The sequence below is a fragment of the Malus sylvestris genome, chromosome 13, assembly GCF_916048215.2.
Source record: "Malus sylvestris chromosome 13, drMalSylv7.2, whole genome shotgun sequence".
Classification (NCBI taxonomy): Eukaryota; Viridiplantae; Streptophyta; class Magnoliopsida; order Rosales; family Rosaceae; genus Malus; species Malus sylvestris.
Genome location: NC_062272.1, coordinates 25,883,273 through 25,899,300, shown reverse-complemented (window position 1 = coordinate 25,899,300; position 16,028 = coordinate 25,883,273). Strand labels below are relative to the sequence as shown.

The following is a 16,028-nucleotide window of genomic DNA, read 5'->3' as shown; positions in this document are numbered from 1 at the left end:
GGAATAAGAATATACCAAGATGGGGTTATGTTGACGTCGAGATCGGCCGAAAAATGCCAACAAAGGCCGAATTCCTTGCTGGAAAATATGGCAAAGGTGTTTCCGAGATGTTCCTGCATTAAAACACTACCAACAAGCTTCAAACACTACCAACACACTCACTAAACCCAATTTAGGAACATTTAGGGCAAGTTTTGACTTAGCTCATTGGAGAGCGACGTGTACAGTGGCGCTGCACAGTGCTGACGAAGAGATAGGAGGGGTGAAGGAGGGAAGGGAGGTCACAGGTGATTATGGTGGTTTGGTTGGTTTGTAGGCATTTATGTGTGTGCGAGGGTTCACCGAGAGGAGATGAGAGAATTGAGAAAGCTACGACAATTTACAAAGAGAGTGAGAGAGAGCTGAGAGTTTGTAAGGGAGAGAAGAGAAGGATTCGAGACAGAAAAGAGAGAAGAAGTGGGAAAGAAATAGGATTGCCAAGTGGCAGCCATAAAGGAACGGAGACCGGGGAACCAAAAAAAGAAAAGGGTCCCACCTGGCTCACCATTTTAGGTCCCAAAAGCAAACCTAAAATTAGAAAATATACCCTTTTTCATGAAATTACAGAAATATCCTCCTGATTTAAAATCCGTTTAAATAACCGGGATGGGTTGTTACATAGGTGGAGGCTCTTAATATATCTATTTTGTAGTCAAAATTATTGATACGTTTGTTGGGGACTCTCAACCCCGATATATCTTCATCTCAATTCCCCTCAATGAGGAGAATATCTCTATACCAATCTTAGTCCTGCCTGGGCAGATCAATAATGCAAACAGACCACCGGAGGTCAGATTGGGACTAAAAATAGTACTGGGTCAGATTGAGAAAGCTCCGTACTAGTCGTTTAAATGCTTGAAGCAGGTGAAAATGCACATGGAAGACAGGGTGAGATTACAGAGGTCAATTTGGTATAAGATAAAGATTTCCTTCAACAAAGGCAATAAAGGGAACCTTAGCCCTAAATCCAAATAATAAGGATGTATTCTAGTACAAGGAGGATCATGGCCTGAAGGCTTGGGGAGATCGTTGGTCACATCATGATTGTCTTCCCACTAGACTTTGCATTCATTAAACGAATGGCATCGACCTGAGAGAAATGTTGTCTCATCTTCTTTATTACGAACTCTGACCATATCGGGTTCAGAGAAAGTATCGAAGTTGACATGAGCAGCGGGATGAACAGATGAAGTGGCAGCCATGTCTTCGTTAAGGGAACGAATTTTGGGAAAGTACGGTAAAGGCAAGTGTGAATTGAAAAAAAAAAAACAGTCAGAATGTTCATGGACAGACAAAGAAATTAGTGATTTGATGAAGAAATGAGGACAAGGATCCAATAAGTATTTAAGGAGATATTTCAAATCACCTCAGCAGTTGAATATGGACTGGTTTTCCTTGGTATGAACAAATCCAACCGTTAAACATCAAGGCAGAATATCGAAGATAATTTCTCATTTTTTGTGCACACGCAACAAATGCACGCCTCATCATTACAAACTTTATGACACGATATTCAAGAAAGCACGTCCAGATATAGGTGAAGCTACAAAGGAGCAAGGAGGGCCAGCTGCCCATCCTCTCGCCGAAAATGAAGCCTAGGAACGAGTAGCCGCCCCTCTGGTCCACCGAAAAATTTGCAGGTAAGGGTTTTGTTTTCTATTGCTGCTGCGCACGATGGCTTTTCTTTCTTTTTTTAAAAATCCAAGCCCAAAACGAAAGGTAGACCTAAGCTGGATGGTGTCGTTTTTATTCAATTAAAAAAAAGTAGGTATTATCCCCATTAACCCAACATCGTTTTATTCCATCAAAAAAATTATATATAATACAATATGGGGAACACTAGGCCCCATTAATCCTTCATTCCCTGTCCCAATCTGCCCCACCCAAATCAGTAAGCTAGCAAGCACAGCTGCACGAGAAGATAGAGTTCTTCTGCCCAAATTGCCCCCTTCCCTTCTAGCCTTCAAGCCAAGCCGTAGCTAGCAATTCCAGTTCCAAACCAAGTCAGCAGCTTCTGCTTCAAAGCCGGATTTTATAGCTTTTTTTTTAAGGTTGAATTCATAATTGATAATTTAATATGAAATTGTGTTTAATTGATATAGAATTATAGTGTATGTTATTTGATTATTAATTACTGATATGAATTATATGATTATTGATAAATGAAATGGTTGATTATTGATGAAGTAAATTAATAGTTATTGAATAATTTATATGATTATTGATATTGATTAATTAAATTGTTAGTTTAATATATTAGTTATTAGTCATATAATAGACTCTACTCTAAAATTGATAGTCTAAGACTTTTTCCATTATACAGTTACATAATGAGACAAAACTATAAGAAACAGTGCTATGAATATTCTCAAAACACCACTGCGTAACAAAATGGAAATTAATGGTTGAGTGATAGCTTGGTTTTTTATATTTAAAGAGATATTTTTGCTTTTATTGATAATGAGCCTATTATGCGATGCTTTTATGACTTGAAATTTTGCCCACAACAATTGTAACTTCTTTATATTGATACATTATAAACGATATTGATATTGTCTAATATGTAAAAAGATTTGGTTGTCTATGTTTATTATTATTTTTTTTTTTTAACTTTTTACGATTTTGAATTTTGCCCCTCCCCTAATTTATTCCTGGCTTCGCCACTATACTTCTAGATTAAGCGTCACCACTTCATTAGAAAAGGTCAGATCAAAGTAAGAAGATAAAAGACTAATGGTACGTATTCCAGCTTACTCTGAAAGGTGTGCTCTTTAGATAACTATTCATTCTCAAGGGGGACAAGTTGCCTTCTCCGATATATAGTTAAGGGCAATTGTGGAACTATGATTTTTTAGGGCCAGAATAAGGCTGAACCAAATACTATTACCTCAGAAGCCCGTTCATTGACTCGACAACTTCAAGTGAAGCTAGATCAGATGGAGCATGGTGCCACCATCACCCTGTTCCAGGGAAATAGGTGAAGTCCTAGTGACTCCGCTAGGTGACCATGCTTTTCCACAAGACGTGCGATTCGATCCAAATATGGACTCAATCAAATCCTTATGAGTCATGGAATTCCTACAATCTAGGAATTGGCGTGCACCACAAGTAATCACAATTCCTAAGAAGATGCAATGTCTACTTCTAGATATCCTTTAGGAATTTCCAAGCTTAGAATGAGGATTCTATCCTAAAAATGTCTCCCTCCCCACGGTATAAATACGCCCATCTAAGGTTCGTCTCTAGTAACGCAATCCCAATACTTGAATTCTTTTGCCCATTGTTTGAGACTAAACTTTTTACTAACTTGACCGTTAGAGAGGCTTTGGCTGGCACAGACACCTCCGCCTCGGGTCTCAAACTTACGATTGTTTTCGATTTTACAGATTGCTCGAGTTCGTGTCCCCACCATTTGTGGCGGTGCGCAAATTTGATTCCAACAGCTAGTAAATAATGATCTCTTAAGGGTAATGGAGGATGGCAATGTGGTTATGAGCTACAGTTCCAATCCACAGTTTGCCTTTTACTTCTCTAACTTCACTCACAAGTTTCATAACCACACCTTTCTATCTCAAGAACTTCCAAAATTTCTCCCTTCTCATTGAAGAGTGAGATCAATGTGTACATCTTCATCCCCATAATTCACGCTAAGTAGGTAATTCGGATGGGCAAGCGAAAGTAGACACTCTATATGCATGGATTATTCTCTCTTTTGTGCTTGAGTCCTGCAACAATCTATTGCTACCCGCCTTTCTCATTTATTCTTACATTGTCTGAGTTGTTTTAGTAGGAGGATCATATCTCAGAAGCCTACTAGTGGATTCTCCTTCCAATAGTATAACGAAATGATTCCTGCAATTTGATTAGTGTCCATTAATGCCTCATTTGGTTACCAATTAGTATCGTTACCAAGCATTAACATGTGAAGGCACATAAACTATATGATTACTAATGCAATCATCTTAGAAGGGCTGAAAGCGTTCTCATATATCTCAAAGCACTTTTAAAAGCGTTCAGCCAAGAAAAGTTAAAAAGTGCATCTGTATTTTAAAAAGAAATTTTTTTTTTTTTTTTTTTTTTTTTTTTTTTTTTTTTTGGGATACTTTCAAGAGAAATACCTAACAATATTTTAAGTGCTTTTAAGTGTTTTCCAAGATGTGCTTTTCTTATAATATTTTCACATAAAAAAGTTTATGAACATAAAATGCTCCCTACAAAAGCAATTCTAAACATAGAAGCACTTTTATACTTACATTCGGTTGTATCTCTTGCATGTGTCTGTGAAGAAAATAGAGCCATTCTTGTGGATGTCAAGGTCATTTGCATAAAGTATAGGCTTCCTTCCCACATGAGTTGACAAAGAAGTGGCAAGTCCTCCTAGAGGGCCAACAACTAGAGGGCCATAATATGCATCAGCAATGTACAAATCTCACCACTCTCTCTTTGTCAAATCTTAAGCCAAGTGGAAGACCACACTTTTTCTCATGTTTCCATTGCTTATTCGTGGTTGAGTCAATGCCCTTAGCACAAACATTCTCGGACCTTTTGAGGGCTACATCCACTATATATAATCAGCAATGCATGTAAAGGTTTTTTTTTTTTTTTAGAAAGCATATAAATAATTTTTAGCAATATGTACTGTGCATGTATTCCATGACTCCACTAAATTGATATGCTCTTAATAATATACAAATTTTTTGTGATATACATGCTAATACATGTGTGATTGTGTAAATCCTAAGTAGAGATAAATTAGGAATCCTTCGGGATCTAGAAGATCTTTCCTATTAAACTTTGTATTACTTGCAAGGTAAGAAATTCTCCTCGGATTACTATAAATAAACACATAAGGACTAGAGAATAACACATAAAATTCCTCAAGTCTATTTTCTATCTCTCTTTCTCTACATGCCATGCCTCTTCCCTTTCTCTCAGTTAAATATAGGCCACAACAAAATTTTCTTTTTCCAAAAATAAAATAATATAGAATTTTCTTCTAATCACATAATAATTAATTTTTTTTCACACATCTTGTTTCTTTTACTTTACCATTTCTTTTCCTTCATTAGCTTGGGTCCTTTCTCTGAAAATGGTGTTTCAAGACCCATGCAAACGCTAGGTATGTAATTGGGAACTTGGAAGTAAGATTAATTAGTAGTTATTTTGATACAAAACTCGAGTTTGTATGTTTATGATTGTGATAATCTAATAGACTTGCCTAATAGTGAAGTGGCTGTGTGATATAACAAGCCAAGATAATAGCAAGTCGAAGTTGTATGTGTATATTAGACGCAAATCAATGCGGTAAATCGAGGCATGGATATAATAAGTAGCTACCACATGAATCAGAACTGTAAATTCCACAAACCTCCAAAAAATTTATTCACTTCAGAAGGATTTAACATTAACTCCATATATGGAACTCCTCATGGAGTAGTTTGATGAAAGAAGATGCCATTTGATGAAAGGAGATGTCATACATTTACTCTCCAGAATCTACAGAATATGATGAATTACGTAGTCACCCTTATCAGTGTTCATAAAACAAAAAGATATGAAACATTTAGAGAGAGAGAGAGAGAGAGAGAAACAGAATTCAGTTTAGCTAGGCAGACACTATTTCAATCTCATATTTCTTCATGATAGGATTACCATGTACGACAGTTTAAGAAGGACCCGAAGAATACTCACTGGCGGTACTGTCTCTTGGATTTGAAGTATCATAGTTAGGTGCAGTAGGGTACGGAGTGTCCGACATCAAGTGCTGGAAAGGGTTAGTTGAAGGTGTAGGAATCTCAATTTCACCTTCCAACATTTTAACGATGACACTCATCAAAGGCCTTGCCTCGGGCATATACCGTACACACACCAGAGCAACCTTTACCATTCTCTCTGCCCTCTCTTTATCTTTCTCCTATATTCCACAAACTACCATCAGCTCTCCTAATTCCCCCTGCTCAAACTTCTTCCATACCCACCTCGGAAACCAATCTAGGCTATCTTGAATATTGACATCGAGATTCCTTCTCCTTCCTATGATCTCAAACAATAGCATTCCAAAGCTATGCACATCACATTTGTGTGTTATAGGAAACCTCAGCCAAACCTCCGGTGCAGCATAACCCGGAGTCCCTCTCCCACCTGTCAGGGTTATATGAGTATTTTCCCTGTTACACAACTTGGCCAAACCTACTTTTGGAAAGAAGTTTGCATCCAAAAGAATATTTTCTGGCATTATGTCATAATGGATAATTCGTTGTTAGCATTCTTCGTGCAAGTAAGCGATCCCTCTTGCTGTCCCACAGCAATCTCATGAAGCTTTTCAAATCCTAAAGCCACCGTGTTGGTACGAAATAAGTAGCTGTCAAGCGATCCATTTACCATGTAATCATAAACAAGCGCTCTGACTTGTTCCTCGAAGCAGAAACCATAAAGACGGACCGGATTGAAGTGATGGGCTCCGATTGTACTAACTTCGGCCATAAATTGTTCCTTGATTCTCTTATCCGAACTTCCATACAGAACCTTCACTGCTACAAGGTTTCCAGTACTAAATATTCCTTTATAAACTGCACCAAGTCCTCCTTGGCCCAACAGATTGGTGAAGTTATCAGTAGCAATCCGGAGCTATTGGGAAGTGAACCTGATGGGTTTCTCCCTTTCCATATCATTTAGAAAGTTGTCCATTGTGAGTGTCCCAAAGTCTGGAGTTGCAATCCGAAGCTATTGGAGCTGATGGTCTTCTCTCTTTCCATATCATATAGATAATTGTGTTAGAGTTCATACCTTTTGGTATTTAGTTTTATGAAGGTTTTGAGTGTTTGGGAAGAAGGAAAATTGCAGAGAAAATGCAGCTATGGTGCTGCGAGAGTGATGAAGGTTCCAATTGAATTTCACACTCCACTAACCAAATATAACCATTAAAGGAGAGAGAAGTGAGATTCTTCTCTAACAACTTTACACCAAGATTAAATCCTAGCCTTTGATTCTATCACCCTATGAGGTGATTACACGTGTCATAATCTATCACTTAAATCCTAGGCTAGAGAAGAGACCACTTGGACTATGATCCAATGGCTCAGATTACATCGGAAATTAAAGATAAAAAAATGAAATTCAAAACTTGTAACTTTGCCTCCAAGATATCAGCTCAAGGGTTACACATCAACATTCCCTTCTAACCCTTTAGCTGATTTCACACCAACCAATCCTCTCAAACAAACAAACGGATCCTTTGGCAGAGCTTGAGTTAGGATATCAGCAATCTGGTCTTCTGTTTTACAATAAATCAGTTCAATTTCCTTTACTTGAATGGCTTCTCTGATGAAATTGAACTTTCAACTGATGTGTCTAGTTCTCTGGTGGAGAACTGGATTCTTTGCCATTGCTATGGCAAATGTGTTATCACATAGAATTGGTGTGCCTTCCACTTGTTCCTCCCCAAAGTCTTCAAGCACAAATCTTAGCCATTTTGCCTGTGATGTAGCTTCTGCAGCATTAACATATTATGCTTCTGTAGTGGACAATGCCACTGTGTTTTGTTTGATGTAGCTTCTCATATCGTCTTCACTTCCTGCCCAGTCACTATAATAGTAGCCAATTAGAGTGGTTGTCTTTCCTTTCACAAATTCAATTCCAAAATCAAGAGTGCCCTGAATGTATCTTAACACTCTTTAGGATATTCCCGTATGTTTCTTTGTGGGGTTATGCATGAATCTTGCAAGTAAACTAGGAGTCTATCTCATCATACCAGGCTCTAGGATCTTGCTTCAGCCCATACAAAGCCTTGTTCAACCTATACACCTTGGTTTCTTCACTCTCCTTCACAAACCTTTGTGGCTGCTCAACATAAACTTTTTCCTTCAAGACTCCATTCAAAAAGGCAGACTTTACATCTAATTGGTACAAGCTTCATTCCTTATGTGTAGCAAGAGCTATTAATGTCCTGATTGTGTTTAACCTTGCCACTGGAGCAAATGTCTCATTGTAGTCTATCCCAGGCTTTTGGGAGTAGCCTTTTGCCACCAGTCTAGCCTTGTTCTTTTGCACAGGTCCATCAAGATTCAACTTGGCTTAATAGACCCACTTAACACCAATGATTGGCTTGTCAAATGGTCTGTCAACTAGCTCCCATGTGTTGTTTTTCTCAATCATTTCCAGCTCAGATTTTATTGCATCCTTCCATGACTCATCTAGAACTGCTTCTTTATAATTCTCTGGTTCCACAATGCACATGTTACATTGTGCCATGATCTCATTGATGCTTCTCCATTTTTGTGGTGTGTGATCGATTGCTTGAGGGCCTCCAAGAACTTCCTCACTCAGTGGTGTAATAACTTCATCCACTTGAGTTGATGTATCCAAGGATTGACTTGGTTCACTGACTTCAAATTGCTTATGTCCTTCACTGCATCCTGCCATTTGACCCTCAGCAATCATAGGAACTCTCATTTCACTTCTCTCAGTGTTCTCCCACTTCCATGATGCATTTTCATCAAAGACTACATCTCTGGACAAGATGATCTTTCTGGAACTTGGATCAAATAACTTGTACCCTTTCTCACAGAGTCCATAACCCACAAAAATGCATTTGTGACTGTTTTCTTCAAGCTTATGCCTTAGTGTTGTAGAGATGTGCACATAGCATAGTGATCCAAAGACTTTCAACTGTGCAATGCTTGGTTTTCTGCCAATGTATGCTTCAAATGGAGTTATTTTCTTAAGAGACTTAGAAGGACATCTATTAAGTATGTAGACTATAGTGTTCATACACTTTGACATTTACACCATAGTTCTATTATTCCTCTCAACCACTCCATTCTGTTGAGGAGAGTATGCCATAGTTAATTGTCTTTGAATTCCAAGCTCATTGCAATACTTGTTAAATTCATTTGACAGAAACTCTCCACCTCTATCACCTCTTAGACATTTCACCTTATATCCACACTGTAGCTCAGTCATAGCTTTGAACTTTTTGAAACATTCAAATGCATTTGATTTGTTCCTGAGAAAGTACACCCATGTCATTATAGTACAATCGTCTGTGAACAACAAAAAGTACCTATTTCCAGAGATAGATTCAATTTGCATTGGTCCACATGTCTGTATGAACCAATTCCAATGGAAGTTTAGCTCTCCAAGTAGATTATGATGGAAAAGAGTCTGTATAGTGCTTCCCTAGCATACAACCCTCACACATAATAGAAGTCTTCTCCAAATGAGGCAACCCATGAACCATTTCTTGATCTTTAAGCAATTTCATGCTTCTGTCATTTAGATGCCCAAATCTCTTGTGCCATATATACAAACAGTGTGTTACACTTGACTTCAAGGCCAACTGATTTGCAGGCATAAAAGTACGGGGAAAACATTTATTGTTTGTCATTTGCATTCTAACTACAAGATTGTCAAGGGACCAGCCATCGAAGATATTCACTACATTTCCTCCAAACACCAGATAATACCCATGCTCCATCATTTGTCCAACACTAAGAAGATTCTCTTCAAGTCCAGGAATAAGCATCACTTCTTAAATGTGCTTCCTTCCTAATTTGGTCTCTATCACTAGAGTTCCCTTTCCTGCCACCTAAACAATTTCTCCAATTCCCATCTTCACTTTGGAAGTCAAAGTTCTTTGAATATTAACTAGCAACCTTTCATCACCTATCACGTGGTTACTACAACTACTATTAATGTACCATAAGTGGTTCACCTTCACATCTGTCACAACATTGCATACATAGAATAAGGAACCAGTTTCTTCTATCTGATTTGCATAGTTCACCTTCTGTACACCTTTATTTCCATTGCAATCTCTGAGCATATGCCCAAACTTCCCACAACCTGTGCATTTAGGCTTCCCTTCAAACCAACACTTGCCATAATGCAGTTTATCACAGTGTTTACAAGCTTTTTTGTTTCAATCATGAGGGACATTTGGTTTGGGAGTGAAATTAGGCTTATTATCCCATTTCTTTCCTTTGGATTTTCAGTTTTTCTGAAATTTTTGATTTCCAGAATAACCTCCACCCTTAGGATTTTTACCTCCTACATTTAGACTTGTAAAAGCCTTCTCTGTGGAGTTTTCAGCATGTCTATCCAATCTGAGCTCAAAGCTTTTCAGAGAAGCAGTTACCTTTTAAACCTCAAGAGTTTCAAGGTCTTTAGAGTGTTCAATCACAGAGCTAATAGGATCATATGATATAGCCAAACTAATCAATAATTTTTGCACAACTCTCTCTCTAGTCAGATTCTCACCATAACTCTTCATTTGATTCATTATATTAAACAGTCTAGCAAGATACATAGATAAGGATTCACTATCTTTCATACGAGTGTATTCAAATTCTCGAAGCAAACTGATAGGATTTTTACTACTCATGTGAACGGGCTTAAATCTCCTATTTTACTTGCAAGAATCACAAGGTTATTGTAGTATAAACGGATCTCGCAAGGTCGTCTCCACAGGGATTATTAAATAATTCGAAACTAATCAGATTCCATTTAATTATTGTAAAGTAGAAGTTCAGGTGATTGATTTTATAACCTAATTAAAATAAAAACGAAATTAAAGAATTAAAATAAACAATCTGAGATATTAGAGCTAGAGAGGAAAAAAAAAACAGTTTCGGGAGAAATCAAATTAAGAAAACACTAGGGTTCCACCATCACCTAGCAATCCTATGAATTTTTACCCATTACTTATGATCAATACATGCCACTTTGAAGGTTAGATTTTCCTAATTCATATTCTACTTGGAACCTCCAACATAGAACATATATCTAACATGCAACCCGTCCGGACGTTCGGATCTAATCTGAACATGAAAGACTCATTATGCTTTATGAAAATCCTTTGAAAAACCATGCAATCCTTAAGACGTGATATTCATCCTAAGTGAAATTACAATTATTAATCACAAGAAGCCAGCGTCAATTTCAGGGAACCTTCCGACCAAAATTGCATCAAATTACTTTTCTAAAGATCCTAATGGTGATCAGGCATTAAGACAATTAGATAGTTTTTATCCCGGTGATTAACAATTCAAAGTATGCATGCAATCAATCATAAGCAATTAAATAAAAATCACATATTCATGCTAAGGCTCAAGGGTTCGCCCTAGCAAAAGAAATTAGTTCCGCATACTCATAATTGAAATCATAGAAAATATATTCAAGAAAAGGATTGAAAGCACCTTCAAGTAAAAAGTCTCCAAAACCCTAACAATTATCTCTGTCTCCAAAATTGTATAAAAGAAAGCGTCGTCTAAAACTGTAGACGGCCAAGCAATATATTTGCTAAACCCCCTCACAAACCCTAAAAACAGGTCTTTTCTTCCCACTAGGAAACTAATAATAATAATTAAATAAAATAGGAAACATAACCCTAAATTAAATTGTCAAATTCGCCTAAAATCTGAACACCCACGTTTTGGACCCATAAGCTGCTCCAAAACTGGCCCAATATAGCTGGATTTAATGTTTGGAATATTCTGAACACTTCTCCAGAAGGCCACGAACCCATCCGAGGTCATCTTAGGCTCCAAAAACGCCATTTTCCAGCACTGCACATTGCTTCTTTCTTTTATCACCAGAAAATAACCGCTTGATGAACAAATCCCAAATTTTGATACGATCAAGCTAAGTGACTCACAAATGTCCTCCAACTGGAATCACTCCAAAATTCGTCCATTTGGTCCTATTTTGCTCCAGAGGAAGTCGAAAGTCCTATATTGAAAATACAATTCAAAGTATCAAAATTCTTCCAATATATTAACCAAAATATACTAAGCTTAGGGTAAAATATATAATATAAAATCTACTCATCAAATACCCCCAAACTTAGCTTTTTGCTTGTCCTCAAGCAAAACAAGACTCAAACAAAAATAAAAACTTAACAAACTAGACAACTAGCTAAAACTCAACCAAGACAAAACTTCCATCTTTAAGTTGCAATCCATAGCAAATTTTAAAAACTAGAACATCTTTTCAAAAGTTCCAACTAATCCCACCACAGAGTCTAAACCATTTAGAATCAATTAGAAAAGAATTCACAAACTTCGTTTGGTGTAAAGTGAACCAACATAGTTAAGGAGACTCAACTAAAACCCTTACCTCTCGTGATTCTTTATTTCACACTTTCACACATACTAACTTTAAATATAACTATTTTTCATTTTCTTTTTCTCTTCAATTTTTCTCTTTTTTTTTTTTTCATTTATAACATTTTTTTTTAGCAACAGTAGTGGTCGTGCAATGTCGGTTCACTTAAGCTTTCAATCCAACCCATGTAGCGAGCTTTAGGTCAATGACTCCCAAACCACTAGGGCTTTAGGGCACTAGGTGTAGAACACCCCTAAGGACTTATTAACCCGAGTTGAAAAGGCTACGAAACCAACTAACCACCATGCCCCATGCCAAAAATCTACCGTTTGACACAAGAATCACTGCTAATTAGGCGGGACTGGCCCGGTTACTAGGCAAAACCTCGGGTGAGACAATTATTACTTTATTCACAATAATAACTGACTTTACTTAAAACAAAAATTAAAAATAAACTTAGACTAAAAGTAAGTGTTTCAATCTCACTCCCCACAAACCATGTTGGTGTGATGTGCAAAGTTCAAAGTATAATTCATGAATTAGTGTCTAAGCAACGATAAATAGAAAAGACTCTACTGTGGGATTAATCTTCACCATGTCCATTTGTTCCAACGTTTAAAATAATCTATGGATATTAACTTAAAAAGAAAAATTTTAACTTGACAAAAAAATTAAAATCCTAAAATTTTACTTTCCCACCCCCAAACTTATTTCACACGTTGTCCTCAAGGTGTGGAAAATAAAAGAAACATGACAAAAATGAAATAAACTTAAACTAAAATATAATAATTACAAAAGTGAAAATGATTAACAAAACCAAAGAAAAAGAAAGATATTACCTGGGCTGGAAAATGAAGTTGCTGGTTAATAAATGGGTAGCCAAATAAAAAGCCACAAAGAGCCCACTTCATTGAGAACCCATACCACACACCAAGTCCATGTGCACGGCACATGTGCACCAAAACCTGTGCACCAACATTTGAAAACATTGGATTCCCTTCTTTGAAAGGCATGCAGCTAGCATGCCGTGTTGAAATTGGCGTCAAGCATCAGTACATGTCAGTCATCAAACCCAGAGCCCAAACGGCTCTCTCCCCTCTCTTCAAACTATGTCCTAAGGAGCATAAAAAACTGATGATGCACACCCGTGTCATGCATCAGGAAGGGTAGCTCCATAGGATTCCAAATCAAGGGTTAAGATTAACCCCATGTGCCCATCTAGCTCTCTCTAGAAAATCTGAAAAGGCTTTTAATCTCTCCATTGTCTTCTCAGTTCGGCATCCCTCTTCATACAAACCTTCCATTTTATTTTTTATTTTTCAGCCCTCTTTCTCACTAAAATCAGAAATTGCTCTCCCGTTCTCACATTTTAGAACCTAGCTGCACCACATTCACCATTTCGACTTCAATGGTTTACCCTTCTCTTGCACCTCGACACAAACCCTTAGCCTTAGCCACGCAACCACACACTCTTTTCTGCAACAACCCAAATCAAGTGCTACCATGGAAATGTAGACACATTTAAGCTCCAATCGTTCCACTGAGGTAAACATCACACCTGGCCTTGTGTAATCCATCTGATGATGTTTTATACAGAAAAGAACCAAACTAACAGAGGCTTGGTTGATTTGTGTAGGAGGTGTTGGATCCGCGGAAGACATAATGGGCAAAAGGGAGAGCAGCACTCGATTAGCTCAGATACTAATCTCTTACTGCATGTCTCATATAAACTTCACCCGGCATATGTAAAATCTGTACATCGCGTTAGGGTGCAAAGGTTCTCAAGCTGGAAGCTGAACAATAGCAAAGACAAAACAAACATTGAAGACATCGCGGACCCGAGTCATGCAGCCTCAGTACCCCCTCGCAAAGGTCTTGATCTGTCGATATGGAGGGTATACACTCATCCCTGCAGACCTAGAATGACTTTCACAATGTTGTGTGTTAAGTGATATAGAACCTGGATCATGAAAATCAAAGTGTCACTAGTCTTTCTGTTGTGAACTGTGCAGGAAATGCAGATCCATGATAAAACCGATGGGAAGGAAAGTGGATGGACAAACATCAGCTTCAATAAACAAAACGACACAAGCTTCCAAGAGCCCAGATCAGTGCATCTGGGACGTAAAATTTCATATCCTTGCAAGTGGAATTGTTGTAGATCTGGTAATAAAAGTTGTACTCAGTTTTGTGGTGTATGGATCTGTGATTTAACTGTGCTTCTCCTCCATGCATCGCAAAACTGAGCTGCAGAAAATTAACTGCTCAAAATTATGTCTCTGTGCTAGATCTGCAACAATCTCCCCCCAAACTTGCATCTGTGAATGACTTTTTATGTTGATTGCTCTAAATTTCCAGCATAGTGTAGATGTGGTTGATGTGAACGTAGACTTGCTGCTGGGTGTAGGATTCCAGCATAGGACGCTCTTTATTTTCCATGTTTTCAACCTGCAATTAACCAATAAATGCAAATATTAAAAATGGAGTTAAAATCAACATGCGAAAATAAAAAAAGCGACATATTTTTTTATTTTTCATGGTTTTTTTTTTTTTTTTTTTTTTTTTTTTTTTTTTTGAAAACTTAGGTATATATATATATATATATATATATATATATATATATATATATATATGCATCTAGAAATTTAACTTATAATAAAAAAAAATCAAACGAAAAAATAAAATAAAATAAGGAAAGAGTTTAGAAAAATTGGGTTGCCTCCCAACAAGCGCTTTATTTTAAGTCTGTAGCTAGACGTTGCAGAACTTCGGTGGCTAGATCACTGGTGCCTTCAAAGTCAAAGACTCACTTTCACCAAATTTCCCTATGCATGGTTTTAGTTCATATTTCTTGACCTTGAGCAAACAACCCCTGCCCTCTGGTTCAATGTCCACGTTACCGTTTTGAAAAACCTGCTTAACCATATATGGGCCTTTCCACCGAGATTCTTGTCTCCCTGGAACTAACTTGAAACTGGTATTCAACAGCCACACCTTTTTACCAGGCTGTATTTTCTTAACATCTGGGCTGCCTGGCAAATTTTCATGTTTTTTCATAGTGTTAATTGGCTGGTCATCATGTAGCACCATTTGCTGCTGTGGTTTAGGACTTATGCAATCTCGAGTCAAATTTGGAGGCTTTATGGACAGATGGTCAATTGATGATCTGCTCATAAACTCGGCACTTGGTAAACCATCCAATGCATCAACACGTACTTATCACCTGAATGTATGCTTGCTTCAAACAACTTGAAAACAACAGTTTGATCTTCAACCCAGAATGTTAATGTTCCGGCTTCAACATAAATAAGAGTGCGGGCTGTTGCTAGGAATGGGCGGCCCAAAATGATGGGTGTTGTCAAATCCTCATCCATGTCCAACACCATAAAATCAGCTGGTAAATATAAATTGTCAACCTTCACAATAACATCTTCAATGATCCCTCTAGGATAGGTAATTGAACGGTCAGCCAATTGAATAATGTTGGAGGTTGGCTTCAGCTCTCCTTCACCTAAACGTTTAAAAACAGAATAAGGCATTAAGTTTACATTAGCACCTAAATCAATTAAAGCACTTTTAAAATCAAAATTGCCAATAGTACAAGAAATAGTAAAACTCCCAGGATCTTTTTTCTTTGGGGGCAACTTGTGTAATAGAACTGCACTACATTGTTCTGTAAGAATCACTTTTTCAAAATCAACGAGCTTCTTTTTCTTTGTGCAAACATCCTTCAAAAACTTGGCATAAGATGGAATGTTCTTCATTGTGTCAATTAATGGAAGATTTATCTGAACTTTAGCCAAAGTCTTTATAAAATCTGTCAACTGTTGATCTTTAGCTTTAGGCTTTAACTTTTCTGGATAAGGCATAGGAGGCTCATAAACACG

At 37.4% G+C, this 16,028-nt stretch overlaps 2 pseudogenes; both read right to left on the bottom strand.

Moving 5' to 3' along the window:
• Window positions 1–3,500: 3,500 nt before the first annotated feature.
• On the bottom strand, window positions 3,501–4,694 carry LOC126595400 (protein STRICTOSIDINE SYNTHASE-LIKE 13-like; annotated as a pseudogene).
• A 1,010-nt stretch (window positions 4,695–5,704) lies between these two features.
• LOC126595399 (rust resistance kinase Lr10-like) lies at window positions 5,705–6,744 on the bottom strand (annotated as a pseudogene).
• Between the last annotated feature and the right edge of the window lie 9,284 nt (window positions 6,745–16,028).